The following is a 12,564-nucleotide window of genomic DNA, read 5'->3' on the forward strand; positions in this document are numbered from 1 at the left end:
AAGTAGCTGGGATTACAAGCACCCGCCACCATGCCTGGCTAATTTTTGTATTTTTAGTAGAGACAAGATTTCGCCATATTGACCAGGCTGGTCTTGAACTCCTGACCTCAGGTGATCTAACTGCCTTGACCTCCCAAAGTGCTGGGATTAAAGGCGTGAGCTATCGCACCCAGCCTAAAATGTGTTTCTTATTGACATTATACAGTTGGATCTTGTTTTTTATTTTCCCCCCAACATCCAAAATTTTTTGTTTCAAGACAGGGTCTCCCTCTGTCACCCAGGGTGGAGTGCAGTGGTACGATCATGGCTCACTGCAGCCTTGACTTCTGGGCTCAAGTGATCCTCCTGCCTCAGCCTCCTAAGTAGCTGGCACTACAGGCATGTACCACCACTCACAACTAATTTTTTTTTTGAATTTTTTTTATAGAGATGGAGTTTCACTTGTTGCCCAGGCTGGTCTTGAACTCCTAGGCTCAAGTGATCTGCCCACCTTGGCCTCCCACAGTGCTGGGATTACAGGCATGAGCCACTGCGCCCAGGCCAAAATCTTTTTAATAAGAGTAGAGGATCCAGGGTTAGTTTTTATAGCCTTGGCTGGCCCATCAGCCTCTGATGTGCTTGAACTTGGAGTGGTCACAGGGCTTAGTGTGGCTGTGCTGGGTTCCCAGGGCCTTGCCAAAATTCCAGTACACCTCTTGGCCCTTGTAAGGACCAGAGAGCAGGATGGTGCCACAGCCTTTGAGGGTGTCCAGGGCCAGCTGGTTGAAGGTGAGGATCTTGTCCCCAGCTTTGGTGATCTGGCTGCAGGCCCAACTGCTCACATGCAGTGCACACACCTTCAGTTTGGGCACGTCCTGAACCCATTATGGTCCCCACAACCACAGCTGTTTTGTTTTCCTGGCCAGAAAGCTTCATCTTCCAGGTCATCCAGGAAAGAGACAGAGATGGCCATTTGGTGCAACTCATAAATAACCTCTTCACCACAACTTGGTTGAAGGTAGAGTTTCTTCTGGCCAGAAACCTATACAGCTTAACCAACAGCCTTCAGTAGATGTCCTGGCTCTTGGGCTCCTGGTGTTGAATCTTTCAGTCATTGTTGTGGCAGGAGACGATTTCCGTGATGGTGCTTCCTGTTCATCCAGGTCCAAAAGCAGTCTTGCTTTTTATCTGACAATCTTTGTCTTTTAAGTGGGATATTTAGATAATACACATTTAATGTGATTGCTGATATGATTACAGTCTATTGCCTTGCCATTTTTCTATTAGTTTTACCACTTATTTGTTCCTTTTTCCTTTTTTTTTTTTTTTGTGATTCTATCTTATCTCCTTTGTTGACTTATTAGCTATAACTGTTTTGTTATTCTACTGGTTGCCTTAAGGTAGTATATATCTTCAACCTACCACAGTCTACCTTCAGTCTACCTGATGGTAAAAAATTATTTGTCTTCGTATGTCTGAAAACATCTTTATTTTTGCCTTTGTTTTTTGAATGATATTTTGCTGAGTATCAAATCCTAGGTTAACATTTTTTTTTTTCAGTACTTTATGTTCTACTATCTCTTCACTTGCAATATTTCCAATGAGAAATCTGCTGTCAGCCTTATCTTTGTTACTCTATAACATGTGGCTGCTTTCAATATTTTTTATCATTGGCTTTGAATAATTTGATTATGACATTCTTTGTGTAGTTTTCTTCTTGTTGAGTTCTTGGATCTGTGAGTTAATAGTTTTTGTCCAATTTGAAAATTTTGGCCATTATTTTTTCAAATATCCCTTTTGTATCTGCTTTCCTCCTCTCCTTTGATGCCTTTGATTATGTTTACATAAGGATTCTGGAAGTTTGACCCATAGCTCACTGATGCTTTTGTCATTCTTTTTTCTCTCTTTCATTTTTGAATAGTTTCTTTTGCTATATCCTTCAAGTTCACTAACCTTTTCTTCTGCCATGTCTAATCTGCTACAAATATCATTAGCAGATCTCAGATATTGTAGTTTTCATCCCTAGAACCACATCGAGTTTTTAAAAATGTCTTTCATGTCTCTACTTTCTGAAAATATAGAATATAGTTATAATAATGTTCAATGTTTTTACTAGTTCTAACATCTTTCTCTGCTTAAGGTCACTTTCAGATAATTGATTATTCTCATCATTGTGGATCATTTTTCTGGCTTCTTTGCATGCCTGGAAAGGCACTGTGAATTTTATCTGTTGGCTGCTGGATATTCTTTTGTTCCTCTAAATGTTCCTGAGTTTTGTCCTGGGATGCAGTTAAGTTACTTGGAAAAGTTTGATTCTTTGGGTCTTATTCTTGTGATTTGTCAAGGAGTGCTCAGTCTATAGCTCATTACATAAGGAAGAATAATGCAATATAGCTAAATAATATACTTCAAGGCAATCTTTAAGTTTAGACTTAATATTAAGTCTAATCTTAAAAGACTGAAAAAGACTTACTAAATGATCTTAGCAACAAATTTAATCCTCTAATAAAAAACATGAAAATAATAATTTCAGAAAAAAAATCACTTTCATTAAAAACTGCAAAGTGCTAGAAAGAAAAAGTGAGAGGGACAGAAACTGAGAACAGTGGGTACTTCACAGATTAATTTTGTGAGTAAAGATGAGTTTTGTTTAAGAATTGGTCTCTACTATATGAATGTATTTCATTCTGAGGATAGTGGTTAAAAACAGAGACATTAGGGGCAGACAGACTTGGATGCACATCAGACTCCTCCACATGTTAAAACTCAACATGTATGAGCCTCAGTTATCTCATAGATCTATAAAATGCCATGTTATTTTACAAAGTAATCTAGAAGAATAAAAACTCTTAATTTCACCAATTAAAATATACAGAAAAAAAGGAACTTAACCATTCCCAGATAAGCAAGCAAACTATACATCTAAATTATACATCTAAATATTGTCCCCTTTTCTGGCTCCCTCACAATTTTCAAACGGTTTTGAATGAATCAACAAACATTCACAATTTTAAAAAACACATCTCTAGTGAGAGTATATGATTCAAACCCTATACACATATTATTCTTGCTTTTTTCCTTGTAATACAACTATTATTCTATCTATATCAGCTTAGTAACACTTAATTCTAGAGCCCCATAATTTTTCATTTGAATATAAAAGACAGTGCTATCTCAAATAGATTCCAATGCTAAAATTTAATTCCATGTAACTCTTTACATAGACAGCATACTGTTGAATAGAAGCAGTCCCAAGTGAATTAATGCTTGAACCCGTAACTGACAACATAAGTTCATTATTCTTGAACAAATCTTACTTGGAAAAATCAGGTTACATCATTTCCATTCCTAAAGTATGTATTAGCTTTTATGGCCAAATATGCCTTTTTCAAGAAGACAGTACAAAAGCTATATGAACCCCTTTTGTTTTATTCTACCAATCACTTATTTTACATTGTTACGTATTAGAAATTTTTGTTTTGCCTAATAACTGGAACTGAAAACTTACCACACAAAATAAACCAGGGACACTCTGTAACTCTTGACTAGGTTTTAGGTTTTTAAAAAGTAATGCAACTCATAATTTGGTAAGCATATTAGAATACCACTAGTTAGGAATCTTCAGTAATTAGAAATCAAGAACCTCTGCTAACTCATTTTTGTGACTTACATTTTTTTTTCTACCAATGAAGGCTTCATTTTAGAAGTATTGATTTGCTTATTTTTACTCCAGTTTTTTCATATTCCAGCAGCCTCTTTCATGTATCCTATCTATTCCTTTCTAAAATTCTACTGTTCTGAGCTCTGAGCTTTATGTCCCAAGCTTGAGAAACAACAACAACAACAAAAAAAACTCAAGTAGTCTACTTTGTATCTTGGAGAGTACTAAAATATTTTTAACCTTTTAATTCTGAGACCTGGGGTGCTTTGAAGTTACCCGAAAAAAAGGTAGGAAGAAGAAAAAAAAGCCGAAGGGAAGGAGAGAGGGAGGGAAAAAAAGAGACCGTTCTAGGATGGCTTAAAGTGGTTTTGTGGGGTCAGGTAGATAACTTACATCTTATCTCTTGTTATATGTAACTCTTTTCCTTTTGGTGTAATTGGAAAGACCCTCAACTAGGAGTTAAGAAACCCAGACTTTAGTTCCAATTTTGCTACTATCCTTCAGTGTAATCACCAATCTTCTGAAATGGGATCAGGCATGAAGAACAAAATTATTACACCTGGGCCGGGCGCGGTGGCTCACGCCTGTAATCCCAGCATTTTGGGAAGCCAAGGCGGTTGAATCACGAGGTCAAGCGATCAAGACCAGCCTGGCCAACATGGTGAAACCCCGTCTCTACTAAAAATACAAAAATTAGCTGGGCATGGTGTCACGCACCTGTAGTCCCAGCTACTCGGGAGGCTGAGGCAGGAGAATCGCTTGAACCCAGGAGGCAGAGGTTGCAGTGAGCCAAGATAGCGCCACTGCACTCCAGCCTTATGACACAGCGAGACTCTGTCTCAAAGAAAAGAAAAAAAAAATGTATTACACCTGAGAGGGTTTACAAGTCTCTGGAGTCATAATGCATGGATAGTTGAAAAGTTAATACTCTTTGGAAAGGTGGGGCTATGGCCCTAGCCAGCACGTGAAATTATTCTCTTTATTTGTATAATAAGATTGTCTCATAGCATTAATAATGATGAAGTATGCATGATTACTAGGGCAAATATAATATAAAAGGATACTTCTAAATTTTTACTCTGTGAATTTCACAGTTTCTGTGACACATTTGAAGAGGGTGAACATCAATCAGTCTACTCCTTGACATACACTACTATAAGTAGTCTTAGCTAAACCGTAAAAGAAAAATGAAGGCTGGGTATGGTGGTTCACACCTGTAATCCCAGCACTTTGGGAGGCCAAGGCAGGCGAATCACCTGAGGTCAGGAGGTCAAGATCAGCCTGGCCAACATGGCAAAACTCCATCTCTAATAAAATACAAAAATCAGTCAGGCATGGTGGCACGCACCTGTAATCCCAGTTATTCAGGAGACTGAGACATGAGAATTGCTTGAACCCGGGAGGCAATGGTTGCACTGAGCCGAGATCCCAAGATGCCACTGCACTCCAGCCTGGGTGACACAGCAAGACTTCGTCTCAAAAAAAAAAAAAAAAAAAAAGCCAGTGTGGTGGCTCACACCTGTAATCCCAACACTTTGGGAGCCAAGGCAGGAGATCTCTTGAGGTCAGGAGTTCAAGACCAGCCTGGCAAACATGATGAAACCCTGTCTCTACTTAAAATACAAAATAGCCAGGCATGGTGGCGGGCACCTATAATCCCAGCTATTCGGGAGGCTGAGGCAGGAGAATCGCTTGAACCCAGGAGACGGAGGTTCCAGTGAGCTGAGATTATGCTACTGCACTCCAGCCTGGGTGACATGGCAAGACTCTGTCTTGAAGAAAGAAAAAAGAAAAATGAAAAGAGGCATATTATTCAACCATGAAATGGCTTAGAACCTTGCCTCTGAAAGTCCTGCTTGGGGAAGGGGGACTTTTGGTGTGCCAGCAGGAGTTAAAAGCCACTGAAAAAACATGGGGCATCTCCTTAGAGATCAGTCTCCATCAGAGGTTTTGAAAAAATGTACAATCATTATATTTTTACTAAATATAGGAACATTATGGTAAGTAACACTACGTTTACATTAAATCTAAGACAAAACATGAAGCTAAAAAGAATTCTAGCTTGGGACCAAGTTTTTAAGGCAGTTGTTCACTCCTCTCTGCTATTAACCATACTTTTGTGGAAAAGTTTGAGGTAGAGTGACTTTGATAACTATTCAAGACTGGTATATTAATACCTCTACTAGTTACAAAGATGAATGGTGGTGATGGTTACAACATAATGAATGTATTTAATACCATTGAAGTATACACTTAAAAATGGTTAAGTTGATAAACTTAATGAAGTATTTTGCCACAGTTCTAAAATTTATGGAAAAAAACCTCTACTAAAGTTCAATATTATCAACAAATATAGACTATTATAAGAGGTTTTTATTTAATTTGAATATGCATTTCTGAATTGACTACTATATCCTGTATTCAGCTCATGAATCATCTGTTACTGTGCTCATGAAAACTATACTTGATTCCAAGCTTTCAAAATACCCATCATTCTTCTTGTGAAGAAGGACCTATGATTAACAGTTCTCACTTTTGTGGCTGTCAGCATGCCTGCATCAGTCAATACCTGCAACACTGTCCATTGTCCAGGATTCCAATCCTGGATGGAATGCACATAAATAAGCCTGTTAGAAATGGCTGTAAAATAAAGATAAATAGGATCTCTATGAAGCCACACTAGAAAATCTACTTCTAAGAATCCTTATAAGTAAGGCAAAAATTGAGCTATTATGCTGGGCGTGGTGGCACACACCTGTAATCCCAGCACTTTGGGAGGCCGAGGTGGGCAGATGACCCAAGGTTAGAAGTTCAAGACCAGCCTGGCCAACATGGTGAAACCCCATCTCTACTAAAAATATAAAAATTAGCCGGGCGTGGTGGCTGCGCCCGTAATCCCAACATTTTGGGAGGCCAAGGCAGGCAGATCACCTGAAGTCAGAAGTTCAAGACCAGCCTGTCCAACATGGTGAAATCCTATCTCTACTAAAAATACAAAAATTAGCCAGGCATGATGGCACGTGCCTGTAGTCCCAGCTACTCAGGAGGCTGAGGCGGCAGAATTGCTTGAACCTGGGAGGCAGAGGTTACAGTGAGCCAAGATTGTGCCTTTGCACTCCAGCCTGGGGTGACAAGAACGAAACTCTGTCAAAAAAAAAGCTATTAGATTTTTCGTTTTACTCATAGAAGAAACTTGGGTGGAATCAATATAAATGCCCCAAAATAAGGAACTGCTTAAATTATAGTACATCCTTATATTCCATAAGAAAATACTTATTTAGACATTAAAGTATACAACTGAATATTGCTAGAAAAAAAATATATGAACAACAAACAGATTTAAACAAAAAGTTTAATAACAAAGGGTGTTAGGGGTAGGTATTTCAGGCTGATGGGATTATTTTTTCCTACATCCTGCTTATTTGTACTTTCTTTAATACCAATTGCTTATAATAATAAAAAAACCCTGAAGTTTTCTGAAATACTTATTCAACATGAGCTTATCATTCACTTATTAATTCAACAAATATTTGCATTTGTTGAATTAATTCAAACATAGTCCTTACCCTCTCCTTACCCTCATGTCTCTTAATTTACAAGGAAAAAAAAGGCATGATGAAACAATCTTGGAAATTTTTTACTCCTTTCTTTCATTCTTATTAATTACCCAGTCATTCCTTTTTGTTGAGGACTCTGGCCCTTTGTTGACAGTATCTACCTCCCCTGCATTTTCTGCCATCGCCTCCCACTTCAGTGTCCATATAGAAAACCCATTGAAAAACTATGAACTCTGACTCCGTAAAACCACTTCATTCAGTAATCCATACCCAAAGCTACAGCCTCTATCTTCTGATAACCAAGAAATTATTCTACAGCCTTCAAGTCCAATATATGGATCTCTGACTACAACTACTTATTCTTGCAGTTTTTTACTCCATTACTCCCTAAATACCTGCTTTCTTACCTAATTTTGACACCCATTCCTTAACTATTCTCATTTCTTCAAACTACAATCTCCCACATTTCGTGTCTTTTCCTATCCAGCCTAGGTTCTGAGGTACCTCACCCTCTTCTGCTAACAACCTTCCTCCCTCGTTAATTCCCTCTTCCATTACCTAGAGCATATGTTTTGTACCATCTTACTTCAATTCAAACTTGCTACTTCACCTCTACCCTTATCTCTTTTATGACTCCTTTATCGGAAAAAAAAAATAAAAAGTAAAACCATTAGCTATGAACTCCCTCAACTTCCTGCTCTAGATTTACAAGTTATACATAAAACTATCTTACCTGTTCCCTTCTAGTCTCAGAGGAAAAGGGATCCTTTCTCTTTTCCAGGTTAATTCCTTTACCTGCACCTTTATCTCCTATTAGATCTCACTATACTTTATCCTTTATTTCTCCTCTCTGATAAGTCTGTCTCCATACTTTATAAAAATGTTAAGCTCTCTTCTCCTGTAGATCTCCTCCTCTATTCTGTAACCTCCTCCCTAAAATTATCTTTTGTTTTTAAGAAAATGTCAAGAGCCTTGAAATACTACACATTTATTGTAACCTTTCTCTTTTTTCTTTTTTTCTTTTTGTTTGTTTGGGACGGAGGTTTGCTTTTATTGCCCAGGCTAGAGTGCAGTGGTGTAATCTCGGCTCACCGCAACCTCTGCCTCCCGGGTTCAAGCAATTCTCCTGCCTCAGCCTCCTGAGAAGCCGGGATTACAGGCATGCGTCACCATGCCCAGCTAATTTTGTGTTTTTAGTAGACAGGGTTTCTTTATGATGGTCAGACTGGTTTCGAACTCCCAACCTCAGGTGATCTGCCTGCCTCAGCCTCCCATAGTGCTGGGATTATAGGCAAGAGCCACCGTACCTGGCCCCTTCCCTATTTTAATATACTTTTCAACTCAACACAAACAGAATTCTGCCACCATTGGTTCATTGAAAGTGTTCTGGCAAACATTACTAATGACAGAACTGCCAAATCCTTTTATCTTTTTCAGTTTACTTGGCCTGTCTTTACCTTCTGACACTCCTAACTTCTTTCCTTTCGAAACCTCTCTACCACTGGCTCCTTTAACTCTGAGCTCTGTTGGTGTTCCTGCCCCTCTCTCTCAGCCATTCCTTCTCAGTCTTCTGCTGCTTCCTCTTACTTTGCCCGTTTACTAATTTTGGTTCTCATTTCTCTATGTTTAGTCTCTATGAGCAATGGCATCCATTTCCCTCATAATCTCAACTGCCACCTATTTAGTGATATCCATTTCCAGCCCAGGCCTTTCTCCTAAGCCTCAGTCGTGTATATTGAGCTCCTTACTGAACTTCCCTACTTAGGTATCCCATGAGTGCTTAATCTTTCATATTCAAAATGTCCTCACTGGACTTGGTGTCTCCCTCTCCTGTCCCAGTGTTCCATCCCACACCCATAAACATACACACACACACACACACACACTCTCTCTCTCTCTCTCTCTCTCTCAAAAGCCATGATCCTCCTCCACTCGTCCCTGTCCCGGTTAATGATACCACCATTGCACTCTACAACCAGGACAGGGACCAGGGAGTCATTACAGATTTTTCCCTCATCTTGTATCCCAGTCATCACTACCCTAGTCCAAAAGCTCATGATTTCCCACCATGACTATAAAACCACACAAAAATACTTCCATTTAAATAACAATAATAAAGAGCATTTTTACAACATTTTTACAACATTCCCCCTAGTATTTCAATTATGAAATGACAACAGATTACCTTATTAGCAAACCATGAAGGCTATACAGCTTACACTATTCACAGTATTTAAAACCCTTGTTTATCCCAGTACCTAATACTGTTCAGCACATGGCAGCTTGTTGCTTATCAGTTCACTTCTTAATAAAGTGAATGTGGCATATTTAAAGATATCCGTAATAATTATTAAGCTGTATGTTAAGCAGTCTGGGGGTCAATAACATGATATATAACAAAATACAATTATCACACCTTGTTAGTTCACCAGAATCTCTTTAAAACGCACCACCCACACATACCCATAAATCAGGAAGTAGAACTGCTATAAATGAGCTTCCATTCACTCCCACCCTACTGTCATGGATAATACTTAACCTATGTATGCTCCTTCAGTTTCTAACCATTCCTCACCCCAAAATGATGAAAGTAAATACACCCTCGTGACCCCCTTAGAGGAAAAATAGTGTATCCTTAGGTGAATCAGAGGGACTTTGCTTCTCTAAGTATTTCCTACTTTGCTCTCTGATGACTGAAAGATGAAACCTTCTGTCCCACAAGATATCAAACTGTAATTTTCCTGAAGAGAAACAAAGTACAGTATTAAACACGGCTAACTGGATGAACTGCAATCATGCTAATAATATACATAAAAGACAAACATGGAGCATTCTTTGGTCAACTGGGAAAGGAGATGAGGAGACAGGTATATTGGTAAGAGGCCTTCAGAAGCAATGCCTTCCAATCATTCCTGATTTTTTTCTCAGTTTTCTTTAATGCACATGTATTTTATAATTAGGGGAGAAAATGTTCAAAAGCAAGTCCACAGGTCTAGTTTAAAGGGCAAATAAGGTGGGTGCCATGGCTCATGCCTATAATCCCAGCACTCTGGGAGGCTGAGGCAGGAGGATCACTTGAGATCAGGAGTTTGAGACCAGCCTGGCCAACATGGAGAAACCCTGTCTGTACTAAAAATACAAAAATTAGCTGGGCATGGTGGCTTGCGCCTGTAATTCCAGCTACTTGGGAAGCTGAGGAATGAGAATTGCTTGAACTGGGGAGGCAGAGGTTGCAGTGAGCTGAGATCACGCCCCTGCACTCCAGCCTGCATGATACAGCAAGACTCTGTCTAAAAAAACTATAATAATAATAATTTTAAAAAGGCAAATAAAAGTTATGTACAAAGTGAATTACATCAAGTGGTTTAAAAGAAACCTTGAACTTAATTTAACTGTATATACTAACATTTTTTATATCTAAAAGCTTAAACTTTAAGAATTTCATTTTTCTGTAAAAGTAAACAAGCATAAATAAAGGTAGAGGGAGAATTGTTACATTCGGTCATACACTATAAAAATTTCGTATCAGAGGCCGGGCGCAGTGGCTCAAGCCTGTAATCCCAGCACTTTGGGAGGCCGAGACGGGCGAATCATGAGGTCAGGAGATCGAGACCATCCTGGCTAACATGGTGAAACCCCCTCTCTACTAAAAAATACAAAAAAAACTAGCCGGGCGTGGTGGCGGGCGCCTGTAGTCCCAGCTACTCGGGAGGCTGAGGCAGGAAAATGGCGTAAACTCGGGAGGCGGAGCTTGCAGTGAGCTGAGATCCGGCCACTGCACTCCAGCTGGGGCGACAGAGCGAGACTCTGTCTAAAAAAAAAAAAAAAAAAAAAAAATTTCTTATCAGAAAAGGGTTTTATACCTACTATATTAGTAGTCTTGCAGTTTATTAAAAGTATTGCAGTTCGGTCATGTCGGCTTTGGGTTGTTTTGCCAATGGCATAAACATCTAATTATTACAAAACAAAAAACAAAACCTCTATGCTGATAAAAATACATTCTCCAATAAGGGGGAAAAAGTTCTTTGATTAAATACATACGATATTTTTCTACACGGAAAGTTAAAATGAATTTAATCTTCTGTTTCATATCAAACCTATCTTATTTTTTAAGAGTTTTCTTAAAATTAGGTAAACAGTTTGTATATACTGTCCCAAGTTCACTAGGTCAAAAGTTAACAGTATGGGGTCATCAAGTAAATTAAACATTAACAGCAAAACTTAAAGGACTTAAATTAAAAACATAGGGTCTAATCCTATGATGAAAAAAATAAGGAAAAAGTATTCCTATAAGAGCTATAAACTGCTCACCTATTTAAAATAAATTACTTCTTCAGAGCTGCCTTAAAAGGTTAATTTATTTTAAACATATAAGAATTTCCTAGCCAAAAGGGATTTGCACTATAAGAAATAAATTTTATATATTAGGAATAGAAATGTAGTATGAGGCTCAACTGATCACACATCCTCAGTTATATCTCCTACAGACCAGAGTCTCAATTTTACTCCTGTTTATTAAAAATAAATAAGACATGAATGTAATAGATTCCTGGTTCCCTATCCTCCACAACTTCCAATTCATCCCAACTCAATACAGTCTCTGAGAAAGTCATAAGTTGTAATTTTTAAGTTTTTTACTCCTGCAGTTTACATTAAAACTTTCTTTTGATACATTTCCAATACATCCATTTCCATTATTTATGAGTCCTTGTTATGATCTAAAATTGTTCTGCAAATACAAGAATTGTAATGGATAGGACAAAAAGTTAATACCCACCCATGGTATATTTCAGACTATATATAGTGTGTGTGTGTGTGTGTGTGTGTGTGTGTATAAAATTAATACCATTCTGGGTGTCACTGTTTGAGAGGGGCCTTGTTAAACAAGAATAACCAGAAGAAGGAAACTAAGATGGTGAAGGGTTTAAGATCACAAAACAATTAAAGCCACATTAAAGGATGTTGGAGAGTGGGAATTCTGCTGTCATCATTATTCAAAAAAATAATGATCATATTTAAAGGGTTATTGTAAGTAGGTAGGAAGAAATTTGTTCTCAGTAGCCTCACACTTAGACAATAGGTGGCAGTAAGAAGAGACATATTTTAACTCTTAAGATTCTATTATTCCAATCCTGAATAGGCTTTTATTAAGTTCTTACAATCCTTTATTAAGTTCTTACAAAGTATATATTATTTCAAAAGCAATGTTTCAAAACACTGTATTTAATATCTCATTTAAGGCCAACATTTTAACATTAATTTTAGAAAGATTAACAAAAACAAATGGGTTTATCCCTTTCCAGGAATCCTTACTGGTAGGTGAAAAAAAAAGTTCATACTTCCCGGCCGGGCGCAGTGGCTCACGCC

At 38.1% G+C, this 12,564-nt stretch overlaps 1 pseudogene; it reads right to left on the bottom strand.

The window, feature by feature from the left end:
* Positions 1-477: 477 nt before the first annotated feature.
* On the bottom strand, positions 478-927 carry LOC105509749 (annotated as a pseudogene).
* Between the last annotated feature and the right edge of the window lie 11,637 nt (positions 928-12,564).

The sequence above is a fragment of the Colobus angolensis genome, unplaced genomic scaffold (assembly GCF_000951035.1).
Source record: "Colobus angolensis palliatus isolate OR3802 unplaced genomic scaffold, Cang.pa_1.0 Scaffold101, whole genome shotgun sequence".
In the NCBI taxonomy this organism is placed as follows: Eukaryota; Metazoa; Chordata; class Mammalia; order Primates; family Cercopithecidae; genus Colobus; species Colobus angolensis.